Source organism: Mastomys coucha, unplaced genomic scaffold (genome assembly GCF_008632895.1).
Source record: "Mastomys coucha isolate ucsf_1 unplaced genomic scaffold, UCSF_Mcou_1 pScaffold23, whole genome shotgun sequence".
In the NCBI taxonomy this organism is placed as follows: domain Eukaryota; kingdom Metazoa; phylum Chordata; class Mammalia; order Rodentia; family Muridae; genus Mastomys; species Mastomys coucha.
The window spans coordinates 72,541,339-72,563,702 of NW_022196906.1; the positions used below are offsets into that span (position 1 = coordinate 72,541,339).

Below are 22,364 nucleotides of genomic sequence, written 5' to 3' on the forward strand. Positions count from 1 at the left end.
TTTTCGAAACAGGGTTTCTCTGTATAACCCTGGCTATCCTGGAACTCACTATGTAGACCAGGCTGGCCTCGAACTCAGAAATCCGCCTGCCTCTGCCTCTTAAATGCTGGCATTAAAGGCGTGGGCCACCACTGCCTGGAGCCTCATGTCACTTTTAGTTACAGTTACTCACAATGAAGCAAAGCGGCTCAGCTTTAACAATTATAAGCTTGTTTCCATTTCTTATCACAATCCGGGAGGCCACTTCCTCCATCTCCTACACGAGGCTGAGGGATTTATCTCCTTTGATCCCTCCCCAGATTGCCTTTGTGAAAGATTTTCCATAGATCTTACTGAGCCTGTGCTCACTGAGTGTGGCATGTAAGTCTGTGCCCAGGAGGACGTTTTGGCTCCAAGTAATAAGGGGGATGGAATCAAGCACAATTGTTACTTTAAAACTTTAACCCTTCGCCGGGCCGTGCTGGCGCACGCCTTTAATCCTAACATTTAGGAGGCAGAGGCAGGTAGATTTCTGAGTTCGAGGCCAGCCTGGTCTACAGAGTAAGTTCCAGGATAGCCAGGGCTACACAGAGAAACCCTGTCTTGAAACACCCCCCCCCAAAAAAAACAAAAACAAAAACAAAAACAAAACTTCCTTCAAATAAAAGATTGGTTGAACACATCTGAGGATCTCTTTGTTTCTCATAAAGCTGATTTCATAGAGACCATCACCCTGGAACTGCAAGGTAGGGATGAGATGGGGCGTGCCACCAAGGAGAAGCCCACACTTTGGATGGACACTCAAGGATCAAATTGGAATATACATTTGGGAACATTTTACATATGTGAGAAAAGTGATTACTGAAATGATTGGTTTTTTTAATTTTATTTGTGTGTTGGTTTGTTTGATGTGAGTGCTCTGTCTGCATATACACCTGCATGCCAGAAGAGGGCATCAGATCCATTTATAGATGGTTGTGAGCCACCATGTGGTTGCTGGGAATTGAACTCAGGGCTCTGGAAGAGCATCCACTGCTCTTAACCACTGAGCCATCTCTCCAGTCCAATTGTGGAAATAATCTAAAATAACTGAAGCTCAGAAGTTACTGTGGTGCCGTATGATAATGGAGACTCTCAGGAACTGCTATGGTCTCTAGGATGGAAGTGGCCTGAAGAACTCCTGCCAATATCAGTGCCCTATGGGACTAAGCATAGATAGTGAGTGCAGAACCAGAACGGCTGGTGGAGAGATGATAGAAGGGTGGGGACCTGCCATGTATCCACAAGGACTTAACATCTATATTTTGAAAAAAGTCATTTGTAAATATGGATTGGCCTAGGATTAATACAACTAACTACAGTGTAGGAATAAACTTCCCAGAATTTCTTGGCTGTGTTCATGGTCAATACCAAACTATATAAATGTCATATGATATATAAAATAGGACATGCAACTTGTGTTTATTCACTGAGGAGCTAAGCCAGGGTTTGGGGTATACGTGATTTGAATAAGACCATGCTTCATGGGCTCCGATATTTGTACCTTTGGTCCTGGTTTGTGGTGCTGTCAGGTGAGGCTTAGGAGGCATACCATTGCTAAAGAAAGCACATCACCGGATGCAGGTTTTGAGAGTTAAAATCCTAATGCCATCTTCTGTTAGCATGCTCCCTCTCCCTACCACTCTCTTTCTCTCTCCCATTCACTGCATTTGAAGATGTGAGTTCTTTCCTTCTCCAGCTGCCGAGCCGTCCAAGTACTGTCAAACCTCCCTGCCACGATCGGCTCCCATCCCCCTGAATCCGCTAGCCAAAACAAACTGTCTTCCATAAGTTGCTTTGGTTATGGCTTTTAATCACAACAGATAAATGGCTAATAAAAAGTTAGTCCTAGAGACTAGGCTGTTGTGGTGAAAATGCTGATCATGTTGGGGTTTTCTGGAGGAATGTGAAAGGCTTTGGAACTTTGGACTAGAAAGTGGTTGGACGCTGTTGGCACAGTTTAGTGGGTTCTTCTAGTAGGAGCCTATAAGATTCTTATGCTGAGAAAAAATGCAGATGTTGGAGGCCTGGGTCAAGGGGTTTTAGGGGAAAGCAAAATTTTTTTTAAAAAAAAAGATTTCTTCATTTTATGTATGTGAGTACATTGTAGCTGTACAGATGGTTGTGAGCCTTCATGTGGTCGTTGGAATTTTTTTTTTTAGAACCTCTGCTCGCTTCGGTTGTCCCCGCTTGCTCAGGCCCAAAGATGTATTTATTATTATACATAAGTACACTGTAGCTGACTTCAGACACACCAGAAGAGGGCGTCAGATCTCATTACAGTAGGTTGTGAGCCACCACGTGGTTGCTGGGATTTGAACTCAGGACCTTCGGAAGAGCAGTCAGGGCTCTTACCCACTGAGCCATCCTCGCCAGCCCTGGAAGCAAAACTTTTAACAGTAAATGGTCAGTCTTGTGACATTTTAGCAAAGAATTTGCTGCTTTCTGCCCAGGACCTAAGAACTTGCCCAAGGCTAAATTAGCAAGTAGTAGACAAATTTCCTTAACAGAAGAAATTTCAAGGCAGCACAATATCAACTCTTTAACAGAGTTATTCCTAATTACTCTTATTCAGGTCTACAACTTTAAAAAAAGAGCAAGTGGAGAGGAAAGAAATAGAAAATGTACAGGTTGGAGAGAAAGACAGTAGCGGGAAGCCTGTGTCACAGCCAGGGTAGGAACTGGAAGACGGGCTGTAATTGTTGAGATTAGTGTCTTTAAGGAGAAGGCACAGGGATAAACGGAAGGATGTCCTCAGGGTAGGGCCACACCCTGCTAAGCTTCCAGCTTTCGAAAGAAAACCTAAGGAGTTTTCTGTTCCTCGAAAGTAACTGGAAGCAAACACTATTGTTCACGTGGGTTAAGGGGGTCAGGTTCCATCCCAGGCTGGCAGCCAAACATAGCAGTGTTGCCCGTGTAGAACTGACCTAAGAGTGAACCGGTCACGGATACATCCTCCACTGTTTCAGAGATCCTTTAAGGCCAAGGACTGTGTTTTACGAGAGTCCCTGCATGAAGGCCCTAAGAGGACAGGAAGCTCTGAGAGGCCATCGCGTGTCACTGCAAACATGAAGCCTGGATTGTCAAGGAGACCCCAAGATGCTGGAGATGCCAGAGTTATGAGAAATCTGCTAAGAAGAGCTGCATACAAGGAGGGGAACCGGTTCAAGGTATGTCGTAGAAAGCAAGGCTGGGGATGTTTTATCATGGCAACAGAAAAGTCGCTAATACAGAGTAAGAATGAAATGAAGGGGCTGGAATGATGGCTCAGTGGTTAAGATGCTGGCCGCTCTTCCAAAGGACTAAGATTTGATTCCCAGCACTCACATGGTGGCTCACCACCATCTACTCATAGGGAATCTAGTGTCCTCTTCTGCACTCCAAGGGCACCAAGAATACATGTGGTACATAGACAGAGAGACAGACAAACACTCATATATATATATATATATACATATATATATATATATATAATAAACAAGCATTGCTTTAAAGAATGAAGTTAAGTTGTTAAACGAAAGAAGTTGGAATGACGTGATCTGACCTCCATCTTTTGACAAGGAAGGGAAAGCAAGAAGTCATTTGTCATCAAAGATGAATGCTTGTGACAACAGTGTTCCCAACAGGCAAAAGGTAGAACAACCTAAAGGTCCATCAATGGATGAAGGAAGGAAGGAAGGTACACGTAGGCTCCATTATGTAATGGTTAGCAGGCTGGACCGAAAACATGGTCTGTTCATATAATGGTTTACTCTCCAGCTATAACAGGAATAAAATCCGTGCCAGCAGGAGTGAACCTTGAAAGCATTATTCTCAATGAAAGACGCTGAACACAAAGGTTAGAGAGCGCATGACCCATTGATAAGAAACATGCGGAAGAAGGAAACTGAAGGATGATGGGCAGCTTCAATGGATGGAGGAAAGGCGGGCAGGGAGTAGCTCACATCACGAGCAGTTATAGGGTTTATTTTAGTTCTACTCTATAGAACTGGCTACACAAAACTGTGAATGAACTCACACCACTGAATTATTCACTTAAAGTTCGAACATTATGACTGACCGCAGACAAATGTGTATGCTAGGAAAATTACAGTAAATGTGATTCCTGGTCCTGACATATTGAAAGCTAGCGTTCCTTAAAATGACACCAACTTGGCAACATAGACTGAGTGACCACTTACAAAAAAAGCAGAAAATGAAGTCCAACAAAGAACTTTTTATGACTTGTAATTTTTTCTTATGAGACATAAAAGCATAATTATATGTATTTATACATAGAAGTGGGGGTTTTATTGCAAATGAAAACGGACATGAAATAGGAATTATTCAGGAAGTTCTGGGTACTATGCTCTCTGTGAGGTGTTCATAGCCCCCATGGCTCCCTACTTAAAGGTCTCTGCTTCCCCCACCATTGGGGTTTGAATAAGAATGACTCCCACAGGCTCATTCATTTGAATGCTCTGTTCTTAGTGGATGAACTTGTTTGGGAAAGATTAGGAGGTGTGGCCTTGTTAGAAGACATGTACCACCAAGAGTGGGCTTTGAAGTTTCGAAAACCCATACCAGGCCCGGTTTCTCTCTTTCTTGCTGCCTACAACCTGTGGATTAGATGTGAGATCTTAGCTACTGCTCCAGTGCCATGCTTGCCTACCTGCTGCCATGTTCTCATCATAATGGTCATGGACTAAGTCTGAAACTATAAGCAAGCTTCAGGTTAAATGCTTTCTTTCATAAGTTGCCTTGGTCACGGTGTCTCTTCACAGCAACAGAACAGGGACTAAAGACCTTTTCCACTCTGTAGCTCCCTTCTGCTCTCCAACCCCACCAGGTGCTTGATCATCCCTATAACTCCTGAACCAGTCTTTTCCCAGTCAGTCATGTGGGGCTTCCATTTATTGGGCGGTCAACCTCTCAGGCTCTCACCAGGTACACACTTGGATTTTTACTAACCTCGCTACACTTTCCTTACACGGTATCAATTCAGGATCCCCCTTCACTCCTCCCCAAACACACTGTGCAAGGATCTGAAATAACACACACACTTCTGGAAAAAGCATCCACTCATTTCATGAAGTCTATGGTTCTCAAATTTGGGTTGAATAAGAATCAACCAAGGAACTTAATAAAAGTTCACAGCTCGCAGCTCAGATTATCTTAGACTTCTGGAGCTCCTTGGTGATGTTGGTGCTGCTGATTGGAACCATACCACATTCTCCAGGTATCCTGGGGTCCAGCACTCTAAGGCCCTGTCTGATGGTCTGGTCCAAATTATATGGTCTCTGTATTGGTTCTGAATTATACTGTAGTTCCTTCCTAGGTTGTCAACCCTATTGCCCATCACACCACCATCAGGATTTACCTAACCCTTGGCAGATCCTTATCTTTAATAAGATACTTCTATAAGATGCAATCTTTAATAAGATTGACTTCTATGAAAAGTAATATATTTGCTTTATACACTAACTTGAAAATATTTATAGAAACTTTATACCTGCATAAGTCTTATAACTCAGTAGCTATGACACTATTCCTAGGCAGATACATCTCCCACACATTGGGCAAACCAAGATGACTTGACCACACATACTACAAACATAACCAAAGAGTAGAGTTGCCTGGTTCTTCAGACTGAGAAACCATAGCTACAGCCAATCTAAGGATGAGTTTCCCTAAGCCAATACAGTAGTGTGCATGCATGCATATGTGCGTGAGCATGTGTGTGTGTGTGTGTGTGTGTGTGTGTGTGTATGTGTGTGTGTGTATGTGTGCATGTGCATGTGTGTGTATACACATGCACTGGGGACTAAACCCTGGAGCCTTGCTTACAGTAGGCAAGTTCTTTGCCACTGAGCTACAAACCAGCCCCAGTTATCCTCAACTTTCTCCCCCTTTCTAAGTTCCAAATTGCACATTATAATTCATTAGTCAAGTGCATCAGTGAACTGCAACCAGCACTTATTTTTTAATGAAACAGTGCAGAGAACAGAATCAGAAAGATCCCAAGTCCCTGTGTGCATGACTGTGTGTACATGGTTAAGCAGCATAGTACAAAGTTCAAGTCGTTTTGTGCATCTCCACAAAGAACATTCTACCTGCTTATTAGTCTTCAGAGACAGAGCAGCCTGCTTCAACACCATTTCCCATTAGGTAAGATCATTTGCCTGAAGAATCTAAAATAGTCAACTGAAGCCTGGAGACATCAGCCAGCATATTTGGGGGCTTCTCAGCTTATCAGTACATATGGCTAATAGCTTACTTTGCTTCTCATTCCAAATTGCCATTCGCTCATAGATTACAGACTGCCCTTCCAGCCTGAAAGCAGGCCAAGTCTTAACTAATTGTAAAAGGGAATATAAAATATAAAAATTGACAGCTATAGCTGACCTAAAATCTTCTTGTGCTGGTGGTTTTCTATGTCTGTCAAAAAACTTAAGTTTGAGCAAACACATAGCATGGCCATAATATCTGTTTGCATCGTCTCTCCTGTGTACTCCACTTTGTTCTGCAGGGAACCCCACTGAAGGAGAACATGGCAGACAATCTTCATCATGTCAGATCTGCTAAATGCTAAGGGCTAAGCAATCGAGCTGTCTCGCTCTGCTGTGGTCTGCTCCACCTTTAGTGAACCACTCTTTAGCAAGGACAGGTTAAATTTGACCCCAGGCCACCCTGAGTCTGATCCAGTAGTCTGGGAAGTGAGGTAGTTGTGATTGTTAACCCTGTTGTTGCCATTTGTAACTGCTGTGTAATTTTCTATGCAATAAACTGGTTTCTAGAGGAAGGCCTCAAGAGAGCTTCAGATCCTAATTCATGAGTACTATGTTCCATTGAATAGTCACTGGTTTGGATGATGTGTGTGTGCTAAGCAAGGCAGTCTGATCATGGCACTAGAAACCACGGAAGAAAGCTTCGAGGATAGGAAAATTCATGGCACATCCCGAGTCACCTCAGAATCTAAAGCTGCACTCAGATCGGGTCAGGATGAGCTTCCCTAACGGACCAGAAAACCTGTGCAGAAAGGTGTGTGTACAAAAAGAAGAGCTGTGTGGACATAACAAAACTCTTACCTGAAAATTCATGCAAATGATATTTCTACATCTGCTGGCATTTTCCCATATTCTCTTGCCTGAGAATGAAAGACCCCTGGGGGAGACCCCCACTCAAATCTCGGGAGGACGTGCACCCAAGGAATCACGAGAAAACGTCTTGATGTAATTACAAGAGGTATTTTTAATTTCGGGGCGCTCCGGTTCGGCACCACACCTATCTCTCTCAGGAGATAGTGGAGCCGACCACGAGGCTCAAAAATTAGGGGTTTATATAGGGAAAAGGTCTGGGTGAACAAAGAAATCAATGTGGCCATACATGATTGGCTAGTTCAAATATTAACTATTACGTGCAGAACAGAGTGGAAAATTCCTAAAGTTGGTGCTAATCTGAGTCAACAGAGCATCTTGACCTTCTTCTATATCTTTTTGGCCTGTTAGTACCCATAATGTCTTAACAGCTTACTTATTTTTGCCCAGGCTTATTTGGACATATTTGACCTTGGTCCACTGTGTTTTTCTCAAACCTGCAATTTTCTTATTAGACAGCACAAGTTTTAAATTTAACTCTTTCAAGAACATCATGAAGTAGAAATAATAATAATTTTGTATAATAGCACACACATTTCTTTTCAAAATTAAACTGTTTCTTGTCTCTTAATTCTACTTCTTCCTAGAGCAAGTAAGAATATCCTATTATAATCTGAACTGTTAGTGGTTCTTATTATATGTCGTGGGATTCCTCTTCTTAACCGCACTTGAGAGAGAGGAGCAGAGGAAGAACCACATACGTCAACCATGCCAGTAGGCACAGCTGAGGTATCCAGTAAGCCCTGCTTATTACCAGGCAACACATTTTTCTCAGCTTTCTTATGCTTCAGAGACAGAGAGAGATCAAAAATTCTGGAACTATTTTCAACCTATAGGCACCTTTTGAAAAAAATTAATCTAATTAAAAAATTTTAATTTAAAATAGATTTTTAAATACAATATATTCTAACACAAATCCACACCCTGTCTTTCTCTTTCTTGTTAGGCTACCAACAGGTATCTAAAAATGTTATAATAATCATAAAATAAAATAAGATAAAATAAAAATGAACAAACTAGAATAGGACAGAACAAACAAACAGAGGAACAAAAAGAGGCGAAGAAAAAGCTCAAGAAACACATGTAAGTCACAGGGGCACACACATTCACACACACAGAAATCCCATTAAAAACACAAAACCAGAAAACCATCCGGGTAAATGCAAAGATCCTGTATGTAAAACAAAACAAAAAAACAACCACAAAAACATGACAAAGCATTAAGAGACTTTTAATGGCTGTTACCAGAGCTGGAATTCCTATCCAGCAAGGAGAATAACTGGAAGTGTGGTTAGGAGAGTGTAGGTCATTACTCATCAAGAAGAGGAGGTGTCTGAGTCTTAGGCCCTCCCCACCCCCACCGCCAGCTGCGCACAGCTTCACAGCTGGAAAGAGCAGTTAGCGGATCCTGCTCCTCTGAGAACTGGCTGCTGGACCTTCCCTTTGTACAGACTGCTGGAGTCCTTCCAACGTTTACTAGATGGTCTAACAGTCTACCACCACAAATAGCCCACAATCACTCTACAATGTATATCTGAAAACCAGCCACACATTTTTACTGAAAGTTTCACATTGCTGCAAACAGTCAAAACCAACTGTCTTACTAATAGAGTGACGTGACAGTGGCCGAGTTCCAGTGAAGGTGGACAGGTCCTAAGGAGGCAGTCTATAAGCAAAGTGGCATTTGCATGCAAGGCTGAGGTCGGAGAAGGAAAGGAAGAAGTCTCTAGGGGAATAACTTCCAAGTCAGAATAAAAAAAAATACTTTCCTGATTCGTGAATTTATTTACATGAAATAATTTGAAAGGCATGAGTTGCTTCCCACCTCACTGAAATTACGGTTGTCACAGAAACACTACACTCTTAGATCACTGTACTAAGTAACACTGGAACATTTTGTTTTGAATACGTTTTTCTAGGGGAGAGGAAGTTCAGTTTAACACATGTATTCTCTGCTTTAGACAGAGGAAAAATATTTGACATTCATTCTCTGATTAAGCCACTTGCTTTTGTTTGAAATCACAAACACATACATAATAATAATAAAAAACCACTCAGGCCTGGCAGTGGTGGCGCACACCTTTAATCCCAGCACTTGGGAGGCAGAGGCAGGCGGATTTCTGAGTTTAAGGCCAGCCTGGTCTACAGAGTGAGTTCTAGGACAGCCAGGGCTATACAGAGAAATCCTGTCTCGAAAAACCAAAAAAAAAAAAAAAAGAAAGAAAAAAAGATTACACACTAAGAAGCTGTTGACTTTCGGCTCAATTCTGACCCCTTACCAGCACATCCTTTGTAAGGAGACACTGGCACTCCGTGGAAACCAAAGCACCATCCCCTCTTGATGTTTTAGGGGCAGGATTGTTGACACACAGTCAGTGGGTGGGTCAGTCTTAGTTGTGTGAGCCCTGGGGGGCCTCTCGGGAAGGGGCGGGGCTAAGGAAACAGCTGCCCTGTGTTAATGAGACCTCAGAGTGGCCGAGTTACCAGGTAACGTAGAATTCTTATGGTCAATATTTTTAGATGGGCGTAGGTAATATCCAGAGTACAAATTCAGGCAAAGGAGTAAGTAACCTAAAGCAAACTCAGACTCGGTGGAGCAGGAGACAGAACGGTGAAGGTAATGGAGAAAGTCCAAGTAGGGGATAGACTTAAAACGGGAAACCAGGAAATTTCTGAAGGGCAATGTAGCCGCTAAGCTAAATAAATCTATTTTTATCTAAATGGCTATTTTTTGTGCTACTCTAAGTTAAACCTATAGTATCTATACGTGTAAATTTATTCCTCTAGGTAAGTTTGGACAACCCAAGGTAATGTTAGGTTTTATAATGACCTTTAAACACAGCATCTCAAGTAGAGTGTAAGAAAAACCCTGATAAACTGGATTTATTAATTGGATGGGTGGTGGTGGTGGTGGTGTATGTCTGTGTGTGTGACAAAACACATGTGTGGAAGTCAGATAACAACTCTTGGAATTTGGTTCTCGCCTTCCATCTTCTCTAAGCGAGGTCTGTTGGTACTGCTGCATGTTTTCCAGGCTAGTGTCCCTGCTGCCCATCTGGAGTGCTGGAACTGCAGAGATGTGTCACTGACTTGTCTGTTGTTGCTGTTGTTACTACTGTTGTTGTTATTTTAATGTGTATGTATTCGTGTGTGTGTGTGTGTGTGTGTGTGTGTGTGTGTGTGTGTGTGTCCCCTCACCCACATGTGGATGGATGTCAGAGACAACTTATGGAAATCAGTTCAGTTCTTTCCTTCCTTCTACCACGAGGGTTCCTGTGATCAAACTCAGTTTAGTGGGTTTGCTTAGAAATCGAGCCATTCTGCCAGCCCAATAAACTAGACTTAACTTTTTAAAAAGCTCTACAAGGCTCTGACATGTTCGAGTGCAAACACACACACACACACACACACACACACTCTAACAATTTTTTTTCATCTTCAAAAAAAAATCCAGTGTTCTACATGGCTGGCAGGTGGTGGGGTCACTACATAAACACTTGCTCACAGTGAGGTCTGGCGTTTGGATTCCCAGCATGCATATTGAAACCAGGCTGATATGATAGCTACCAGGATTCCAGAGCTCTGAAGGCAGAGACAGGATGTCCTGGGCCAGCTTGCCAACGACACCAGCCAAACACATAGCTCTTGGTTCACTATGAAGCCCTCACTCTACAAAGTCAAGTGAAGAACAGTTAAGGAAGACATCCACCCCTGGCCTTCAATGCCTATGTCCTCACATGTGGTCACACACACCCACACACCCCACACTTGCCATGTACACATACTAGAGGAAAAAAAAAAGTACTCTACAAGTAATACTGAAGGACCAGAGGCAGATCATGCTGGGAAAATGGGTCCCTAATGAAGAGTGTATACAACATCATACAAACTGTGCGATTCAACGTTGAAAGAAAATAATTCAACTAGGCCCTGGTTGGCACAAGCAGATGGATCTCTGTGACTTTGAGGCCAATCTGGTCTACAGAGCAAGTTCTGGGCCAGCCAAGGCTACATAAAGAAATGTTGTCTTGAAAACAATAATAATAATTCAATTAAAAAGTGGGTAGAAGCCGGGCAGTGGTGGCACGCCTTTAATCCCAGCAACTTGAGAGGCAGAGGCAGGCAGATTTCTGAGTTTGAGGCCAGCCTGGTCTACAGTGAGTTCCAGGGCACCCAGGGCTATACAGAGAAACTCTGTCTCGAAAAACTAAAAACAAAACAAAACAAAACAAATTGGCAGAAGATTGAACAGAGCCGCACCGACTGAAGGCCATTGGGCATCTTAGTCACTAGAGATTCACTCATTGGAATAGCAAGGAGACACCACTCACCCGTCAGAGCAGTGAAGAACCAAAACACTGACAACAAGCAGCACTGACAACAATGGAAAGCAAGAAGAACTCTGACTCACTGTTGTGGGTAGGCACAAAACCATACAGACTCTCTGGAAGGCGTCTCTTGGAAGTTTCTTACAAAGCTAAATATGATCTTCCCATATGACTCAACAACCACACTTCTTGGTATTTACTCAAACAAACTGAAAACTTATCTCTACCCCTAAAAACTGTACTAGAGTATTTACAGCAGTTTTACTGACAAAACTTGGCAACCACGGAGCTGTCCTTCAGCCTGGGAAAGGACAGACAGTACTACGATCCAAACAACTGACAACTGAGCATCATCTGGTGCTGAAAGAGGACAGAAGGTCAAGCCTCGAAAAGATGGGAAGGGACTTGAATGTGCTTGTAAAAGACGGCAATCTGACAACCACTGCTGGCGAGCAAGGGGGGGGCATCTGACGACCACTGTGGGCAAGCATGGGGGGGCAGGGGGGCGATCTGACGACCACTGCTGGGGAAAAAGAGGAAACACATTCAGGGCTGGAGGGAACACAAAGTAGTGAGACGCTATGCAAATCAGTGTGAAGGTGCCTCGTAGAACTGAAAATAGAGTTACCACATGGCCCAACTATAGGAACGTACTATATTAGGACATTGCACAACATTACAGAAACCATTACAACTCGATGTTAAAATAATTACAGAATGATCACATGACCCGGCTACACTGCTCACTCTTTTGAGTCACCATGCCACAGAAATGCTTGCTCAACCATGTTCATGGCTGTGGTGTTCACAAGAGACTGGAAATGAAACCAGCCTAGATGTCCTTCTGCAGATGAATAGAAAATGTGGTCCATACGCACAGTGGAATTTTATGCAGCCACAAATTAAAATAAAATAATGACATTTGCAAGAAAATGGAGGCAGCTGGAAATCATCACATTAATTGAAATAAGCCGAGCTCGGAAAGACAGACGCTGGATTTATTCTCTCGTGCGGAACCTGGTTTTAAAACATGTGCGCGTCATCTATATGGGGGACATGAAACTGCTTCAAGGAGGTAGGCCACAGGGAGAGTCGTGGAATCTATCTGACAAGCTGGAACCGTGAGTTAACTGTAAAGGAAGGGAGCCAGCCGGAGCAAGGAAGGGGTGGTTGAAGACAGGGCGGGAAGGCGGAGAGAGAATGAAAAGAAAAGGTGTATCATTTCATGTGTATGAGGGCACATTGACGAAATGCATCATTTCATCTTCTAAACCAAAAAGTTAACAGGAGAAGAGAGAGAAAGAAAATGAGGGTGTGGGGATGTTGGGGGTGGAGATCTAATAGGTCCAAAGAAAAAGGGATGCTAAGATTGGTGCCTGTCAAGAGCTACAGGATGGGAGGGACAAATGGGAGGAAGGCATATATCAACAATGTTATCTGTATTGTATTTTGAAGTGTGTGTGTGTGTGTGTGTGTGTGTGTGTGTGTGTGTGTGTGTATCTGTATGGTTGTACACTCACACATCAAGGGCATTGCCATAAGTGGCCAGAAGAGGGTGTCAGAACTAGAGTTAACTGGCAGTTTTGAACTGCCCCCATGTAGGTGCTGGGAACTGAATTCTGATCCTCTGCAAGATCAGGAAACTTTCTTTCTTTCTTTCTTTTTCTTTTTCTTTTTGGTTTTTCCAGACAGAGTTTTTTCTGTGTTGTCCTGGCTGTCCTGGAACTCACTCTGTAGACCAGACTGGCCTTGAACTCAGAAATCTGCCTGCCTCTGCCTCCTAAGTGCTGGGATTAAAGGCGTGCACCACCACTGCCCTGCATCAGTAAACTTTCTAACTGCTGCTATTAGGACAGTGAGACTCCAGGATAAAGTAATGATAGACATTGGACATTGTGTATTCGTGAAAACCCACAGAACTGTACAGCACAAAAATATAAACCCTGACATAAACAATTAATTTTTAATCAGTAATAAATTCTCAATATTGCCTCAGAGGTTGTAAAAATAGCTACCATGCTATTTACAAGATGTTAATAGTGGAGGAGATTATAAAGGAGTGGGGAGGATGCGTATCTCTGTGAATTTATCAACTTTATCTGTACATATAAAACTGCTGTAGAAAAATTAAGTCAACTAAAAAAAAAGAAATGGCAAGGCTTCATTCGGGACATAGGAGCATACAGCAGATGCCCTAAATCTGGCCCTCTTCAATCAGGGAAGGCTTCCTGGAGAAGGTGAACTCTACTTCAGGCTGGAGGGGGAAGAGAAAGGGAAAGAAGATGAAGAAGAGGTGGGCAGAGAAGGGGAAGAAACATAAAGTAGAGGGGAGGAGAAAAAGGTGAGGAGAGGAGAAGGGAAATGGGGGAGGGGGAGAGAGGAAAAAAAAACCAGGTACTACAGGAAAACAGGGTAATGTAAGGCTGAGTAATGCTTCCCACGAATGGCAAGTTTTAATTCCCAGACCTGCAAAAGTCTTCAGAGAAAAATAACAAAATAAAAATATAAAAGGAGATCCTTGCAGATGTAATAAAGCTTGGGCTCTTGACATGAGTAGAGTACCCTGGACCATGCAGGTGAGCCCTAACCCCAATCACAGGCGTCTTACAAACGAGAAGCAGAGGGAGTTAGACATACCACACCATGTAACAAAACACTTGCATCAGGTTAAGCTTATAAAGAAAAGAAGTTCATTTGGACTTACAGACTCAAAAGTGTAGGTCTGAGAACTCGAAATTGGAGATGGATTTCTTGCTGGCAGAATCCAGAGATGGCAGAGGATGTTGCAGGGCAAGAGACTGGGTGCTCACCAGTCTGTGTGTCTGATCTCTTTCTCTTTCCCTGGAAACCCACCAAGGCTCAACCATAGGGCTCTGTCTTGATGACTTCTTCCTGATCAAAGGCCCCCACTAGCAGGCACTGGAGTTGGCGTGTGCTTTTTGGGTTTGCTTGTTTGTTTGTTTTGGTCAATTTGACACAAGATATAGTCACCCAGGACAGAGGAACCTCATCTGAGAAAATGCCTCCATCAGACTGGCCTGTAAGCAAGTTTGAGGGAACATTTTCTTAATTCATGATTGACATGGGGTGGGCCAGCCTACTGTGAGTGCTACTACCCTGAATAGGTAGTCCTGAGTTGTAAAAAAAATAAAATAAAAGTGAACAGAAGCCAGGCACAGTGGCACATCCCTTTAATCCCAACACTTGGAGACAGAGGCAGGTGGACCTTTATGACTTCAAGACCAGTCTGGTCTATGTAGAGGTCCAGGCCAATAATTTAAGGCTACATAGTGAGATCATGTCTCAAAATCAAAACACAACAAGAAGAACAAAACCAAAACCACCACCAACAACAACGAAGCAAACTGAGCTAACCATGGATAACAGGTCAGGAAACAGTGTTCCTCCATGGCCTCTGCTTAGTTCCTGCTTCCAGATCCCTACCTAAAATTCCTACATCGTGGACTGAACCTGTAAGCTACAATACAATAAACCTTTTCCTCCCCAAGTTGCTTTTGGTCATGGGTTTTATTGCAAAATAGACAAACCTAATTTAGACACGGCCTAAGTTGCCCTTATTTTAGCTCTACTATATAACACTTAGGAATTAAACTTCTGTGTGAGTACAAGAGAGCAAATCATATTGAAATTGTATCACACACAGAGAAGATAAAGGTAAGTGTGAAAATGGAGACATACTAGCATGATACCACCCCAAACCAAGGAGTGTTGGCTACCACCAAAAGCTGCCAGAGTGGGTGTTGCCCTGCTCACACCCCTGCTCACACCCCTGTCCACACCCCTGTCCATACCCTGCTCACACCCCTTTCCATACCCCTGTCCACACCCCTGTCCACACCTGCTCACACACCTGTTTACACCCCTGCTCACACCCCTGCTCACACACCTGTTCATACCCCTGTTCACACCCCTGTCCACACCTGCTTACACTCCTGCTCACACCCCTGCTCACACTCCCACTTACACCCCCACTCACACATACCCCCTGTTCACACCCCTGCTCACATACCTGCTCACAACCCTGCTCACATACCTGCTCACACCCCTTTCCACACCCCTGTCCACACCCCTGTCCACACCTGCTCACACACCTGTTTACACTCCTGCTCACACCCCTGCTCACACACCTGTTCATACCCCTGTTCACACCCCTGTCCACACCCCTGTCTACACATGCTCACACACCTGTTCACACTCCTGCTCACACCCCTGCTCACACTCCCACTTACACCCCCACTCACACCCCTGTTCACACCCCTGCTCACACACTTGCTCACACACCTGCTCACACCCCTGCTCACACCCCTGCTCACCTGTTCACACACCTATTCACATGCCTGCTCACACCCCTGCTCACATGCCTGCTCACATCTTCATTTCTTTTGACTTAATGACACTGAAAGTGACATTCTAGCTTCCAGGATGACACCTGCTAAATCCTTATTATTCCATCAAGTCTGTGGCAATTTATTATGGAAATTAGTAGGAACTCATAGAAAAACCAAAGATAAATAATGCACTGCCAAAGTACCTCCTAGTGCGTGCCTCATGCATTGATTCATGTAATCCTTACAAACCCTTATACTGCTTACACTCTTCGTATTGTCCCAATATACATTACATTTGTTTATTTAATCCTCACAACTACAAATTAAGTCAAATTTACCTTCATTCTGAACTGAGGTCACAATCGATAAATGACAGAAGCAGTATTGAAGGCTGGCAGTTTGACCCCAGAACTTTTGTCTTTGGACAGAAGTGGCTTGGTCTACACTGGACATCCACACAGGGGTCGATGAGCAGAGCTGTGAGCAGCAGCAGCAAAGGACTCTGGGTAAGCAGGAGTCAGACATTGGGTCTCGAGGTCATCTGATGTCTAGTGTGCAGCATTAGGACAACTCTCCACGCCTGTGTTGTTTCATTTTAAAATTAGAAATAGAATTCTGAGCAGAGAATAAGTTAGATCATAACACTTGCTGTGTATTAACCACCAAACACGAGGAACATGCTTCATATGCAGTGTAATCAGGAGGGGTAGTGAGAGCTGTATCCCAGAAGGGCACATATTCCCAGGGCTTGCTGGTTCCCCCAATTCCTTCTTTTACTTTTAACTTATTTATTTCAATATAACTATACTTAAGTAAATATCCTTACATTGGTTAGTACAGTGAAATTTAATAGTTCAACTTATCCAAGTTAAACCAAAAAGGCTGTACGTGGTATTAATTTTAAACAGAAAAAAAATAAGACTTGAAATGCATATTATTTTTGGTTTGTGTTGAAAATGAATATGTGGTATAGTATAATAGCTTAAATCTGAGGGCAAGAAAGCTTTTTGTGATGTTTTAATGTTAGTTGAATGAATCCCATGACTGTAATACAGCCATGGAGGTGGGTAAAGGACCCACGCAACTGCTCAGTGGCTGTGCAGATCTAGTGAGGCCTGTATGATGCCTTGGTCTGCACGCTCCAGGATTCAGGCAGTTCCCTAAGTCTGCAGAAACATGATAAGGGACGCTCTGAAAAGCATGGAACTGGATCTTTTATACATTAAGTCTAAAACTCCATAGTTTTTAAGGAAGTGTTTTTCTTGAGTTAAGTGGATTACCTGATTTTACATATGGTATTGATTTTCTTTCTTCAAGGTGATAGGAACATTTCTACATAAGGCCATTAATACTTTTTAAATTTAAAAAGATGTGGTCTTTTATGTGTATTGGTGTTTTTCCTGTGTGTATGTTGGTGTACCACGTGAGTGCCTGATGATCATGGAGTCGAGAAGAGGGCATTAGATCCTGTGGAACTGGAGGTACAGACCATTGTGAGCTTCCTGTAGCTGCTAATAATTGAACCCAGTTCTATGGAAGAGCAATCAGTGCTCTTAGCCACTGAACCATTTCTCCAGTTCCTGGGCGTTAATCTTGATAGAAAAAGTTGATCTTATCATCTTTAAGTTCTACATGCATAGTATCTTAGTTGCTATTGCTGTGAAGAGACACCATGACCATGGGAACTCTTATAAAGGAAAACATTTATTGGGGCTTACAGTTCAGCAGTCTAGTCTATTATCACTGTGGTGGTGAAGCATGGTGGCATGCAGGCAGACATGATGCTGGAGAAGGAGCTGAGAGTTCTACATTGGGATTTACAGGCGGCAAGATGAGAATGAGACCCACTAGGCCTGGCTTGAGCTGAGACCTCAGAAGCCTCAGAGGCATGCTCACAGTGACACTTCCTCCAACACAACTACTCTATCTAACCAGGCCACACCTCCCAATAGCGCCAGGGTCTGTGAGCCAATGGTCCATTTTTATTCAAACTTTTGTCTATACCCAAGGTCACTGAAGAACTCTGGTTTTTCAGAGCAGCTACTAAATTCTGAGCTTCCCTCAACCTCCCTGGAGGACTTCCTTATAATTTCCACTGATGCTCTTAACTAAGATAACTCTCATGGATTTTCAAACCATCTTGTCAAACAGTGTCTTAGTTAGGGTTTTATTACTGTGAACAGACACCATGACCAAGGCAACTCTTCTAAGAACAACATTTAATTGGAGCTGGCTTACAAGTTCAGAGGTTCAGTCCATTAGCATCAAGGCAGGAGCATGGCAGCATCAGGGCAGGCATGGCATGGAAGGAGCTGAGAGGTCCACATCTTCATCTGAAGGCCATTAGAAGACTAACTTTCAGGCAGCTAAGAGGAAGGTCCCCACAATGATACCCTTCCTCCAACAAGGCCACACCTCCAAATAGTGCCACTCCCTGGGTGAAGCATATTCAAACCACCGCATTCCACTCCCTGGCCCCCGAAGGGTTATTCAAACACAGGAGTCCATGAGGGCCATACCTAGACATAACATAATGCAAAATACATTTAGTCTGACTTCAAAGTTCCATAGTCTATAAATGTCTCTACAATATTAAAAATCCAAAGCTCAAAGTCTCTTCTGAGATTTATACAATCTCTTAACTAAATCCCCCTAATAAATCAAAATCAAAAAGCAGATCACATACCTCCAACATCACAGGATATACATTACCATTCAAAAACATCGAGGTAAGGAAATACTGGACTAAAGAAAGACAGAAAATCAGCTGGGCAAACTCAAAACTGCATCTCCATATCTGAGGTCAAAGCGCTCTTCAGACCTCCAAATTCTTTCAGTTCTGTTGACTGCAACAAACTTCTTTCTCCTGGTCTGGTCCCACTCCCTGTTAGCAGCTTTTTTTGTCTGGTATCCGTCAGCTCTGGAGTCTTGAACATCTCAACTTCAGCTTCACAGCTTCTCTTTCCAATGTCTGGGATCCACACATGATCTGGGCTTCTCAAAAGGGCACTTCTCCAGCTCTGCCCTCTGTGACACTCTAGGCTCTGGTTGACTCAACTCCACTGTTGCTGCTGTTCTTGGTGGTCATCCCATGGGACTGGCATTTCTAATACACTGAGGTCATCTGCTGCAACTAGAGGTCACCAATAGCCTCTCATAGGATCTCTTCATACTGCCAAGCCTCAATTTCTTTGCATGACCCCTTCAGTCCTGCGCCATCAACTGCAACTGAGGCTGCACCTTCACCAATGGCCTTCCCTGGCCTCTCACAGTGCCAAGTCTCAGAGGCCTTCCATGATCCCTTCCTACCTTCAAAACAGCTATTTACCTGGGTGGTTCTTACACATTACCACGTCCAGCTGCAGCATGAGGTACAAGATTGGCTATCTCTGGACCGTAGCTTCTTTGTGCTCTCAGAAAACACTTCCCAGAAGATTTCACCTCAGTGATGCTGGTCTCTATAATTACCACTAATTTCATAGTTCCAGCTAACCAGCATCAATTGTCTCAGCAGTCACTTCTATTCTTAACTCTAAAGCCAGAACCACAGTGCCAAAGCTGTGGAGCTCTGCTGCTTGCTGGGCTAGAGCATGCCCCGCTTTTCCATTACATTATCATCAGCTTTCTGTTTTCCAACTCCTTCATTGCCTAAGCTTGGCTGTCCCAGAACCTGCTCTTTAGATTGTCCTTGAACTCAGAGATCTGCATGGCTCTGTCTCTTGAATGCTGGGATTAAAGGCATGTACCGCTATGCCTGGACTTAAGCTTTTCTCTTTCTAGAACTTGCTCTGTCCTAGGCTGGCCTTGAACTCAGAGATCTGTTTGCCTTTGTATCCTAGGATCCCAGGCCATGCCTGGGCCTAAGCTTTTCATGGTCACTATGCCTCAAGATCTCTGGATCATCAAAAGCCCGTGTTCTCCTTTTCTGGATTGTAGTTAATTCTAAATTGAAAGTCCAAGTGAAACAATAACCAAGTAATAATACCTAATATGATATAACTATCCCTTGTTCAACTATAAACACACAAACAATAAGGTTAGCTGGGTGGGATCTTGCCCTGAGATCACCACCTCCTTAATCTGTTTATCTCCTTGAACACAGGATTCAGCTCCATTTCACTTCCTGGTGCTCCTTTATTACTTGAACCAAACATTTTGTACTTTTCCTTTCTAAACTTGCTATGCTCGATCAAAACACTCCTCATAGAACTGAACCACAGGAAAAAGGTCTAAACTAGGCTTTTTTTTTTTTTTTTTTTTTGAGACTTCTTTTGTCAATGCACTTAACCTGACTCTCTTCACCTTAACCTCAGGCAGACGCTTCAGACCAGGGGAAAGAGCAGCCACAGTCTTCACCAAAATATCACAAATACAATCTCTAGGAAACATAGTAACACTTTTTTCCCACGGAAACCTCTTGGGCCAGGTCTGCCCAGTTCCAATCCCCCTCAGCACCACTGTCTTCCATATTCCTACTAGGATCGTCCATTAAGTTCTACTTAAAGCATTTCATGGCTTTTCAAACCCGACATCCCCAAATCCACATTCTTCCAGACCAAAACATGGTCAGGCCCTATCACAGCAATGCTCTAATCCCTAATCCCAATCCCCAGTCGTTAGCTCTTCTATTGCTTTAAAGACACACCACGACCAAGGCAACATTTCATTGGGGCTGGCTTTTAAGTTCAGAGGTTCAGTCCTTTATCACCATGGCAGGAGCATGGCAGCATCCAGGCAGACATGGTATAGGAGGGACTGAGAGCTCAACATCTCCGTCTGAAGACCAGTAGGAGAAGACTGACTTGCAGGCAGCTCGGAAGAAGGTCTGTCAAAGTCTACCCCCACAGAGACACACTTCCTCCAACAAGGCCACACCTTCCAATAGTGCCCCTCTCTGGGCCAAGTATCTTCAAACCACCACACAGAGTATTGAATTATTTCAGCAAAGAGCACAGCCTTTTGTTGTTGGTCAAGATTCTTAGCGGCTAAGCCGTGTCTCCAGCCTCTCAATCCTTTCAACACTTATTCTGCTTGGTAGTTCTGTTCTTGCTTTGTCCACATCCTTTGCACTGCTCTAATGCAAATGGAGCCTCGAGGAATAGAGTGAACATTTGTACTTAATTCAATAAGAGAAACTCATTTTTATCTCTTAACTCCCTAGACCTGTGGGTCTGCTGAAAGTGTACGTTTGCTTTCTGGCACTAAACAGAGTTATCTATAAATGATGGACCAATAAAGATAGAGGAAGAGGTAGTTCCCCCCCTCTGTGGAGAATGACGTGTCTCTGACTGCATCTCAATTTTTCTGTTTGTTTTCAATTGGGTCTCATTCTATAAACTTCTTGAACTCCCAGCAAGACTCCTACCTTAGCCGCCTAATTATCTCCATGCAATCTACCCAACATTTCCACGGATATGTCTTAGAGAATGTTAGCACGCAGTATGTCTTTTCAGTAGTAGCAATTTCAAGAGCTGAGCTGTAGAAGACATTGGGAACCTCTGACTGCCCTGAGAATCACTCAGCCTGCAGGGTGTCCCTTCCTGGGGGTTGGGGGGCCATCAGGGAGGCAACTGCCCACAGGAAACGGCACACCCCTCAGAACTGACTTCCTTGTCCAAGTAACATCTGAAGGTCAGAATCTCATCTTCCAGATGCTTCTGTGACCTAAAAGCCCGAGACCACACAATGGGAGTCCTTTCCTTGCCAGTGTCAAACATCTCTTGCCCTGCATCAAGTCTTCCTTCCTGAAGCCGATGTTGAACCAGGCTCCCTCTAAACTGGTAGTAACTCTACTCCATGCACTTAATTCTAGGAAAAATACTTCTATTTCTAAAATGAGGGTAAAAATAGATTCCATTTTAAAAACAAGAGTGGAAATAAACTAGGGCCAATGTATTTGAAAAGCAGTCTTGGGCTGGTGAGATGGCTCAGAGGGTAAGAGCACAGTCTGCTCTTCCGAAGGTCATGAGTTCAAATCCCAGCAACCACATGGTGGCTCACAACCACCCATAATAAAATCTGATGCCCTCTTCTGGTGTCTGAAGACAGCTACAGTGTACTCATTTATAATAATAAATAAATCTTAAAAAAAAAAGCAATCTTTCTGTTTCCCATCTTTCTTGAAAAATATAGAGCAACTGTGTAAAGCGCTTATCAGCAGCAAATACATTTTCCTCACCTTAGATCACTGTGATTATTTATGCTCCTGTATACGTGGATTCATCCTTTTCAAATGAAATCCTCACAGCAATCCTGTAAGCTTGAGTCTATCCTGCATATCGCATAGATAGGACAACTGAAGGTCAGATCTGCTCACTGAGTTATAAGCTCTAAGACTCCGGCTTCCACCTGATACAAAGCGCTTTTCCTCACAGCAGGCTCCCAAGCTGTTATCAAATGAAGGCAGAAAATTAGGAGCACTGTTTTCATAAACCTTTATGGCACGGTTACTTTAAGCACCTATTTCACTGAATCCTTATAACAATCCTGTGCAGAAGATAGTACTGTTACTTTTGTGGGGGAAGAACTTTAGG

At 43.4% G+C, this 22,364-nt stretch overlaps 1 long non-coding RNA gene across 1 annotated transcript in view; it reads left to right on the top strand.

The window, feature by feature from the left end:
* Positions 1–9,580: 9,580 nt before the first annotated feature.
* The window catches only part of LOC116072795, a 32,828-nt gene continuing 20,044 nt past the window's right edge, over positions 9,581–22,364 (top strand). Inside the window, exon 1 of the long non-coding RNA XR_004111554.1 lies at positions 9,581–9,641. This is a non-coding gene — a long non-coding RNA (uncharacterized LOC116072795). The remainder of the gene's footprint in view (positions 9,642–22,364) is intronic.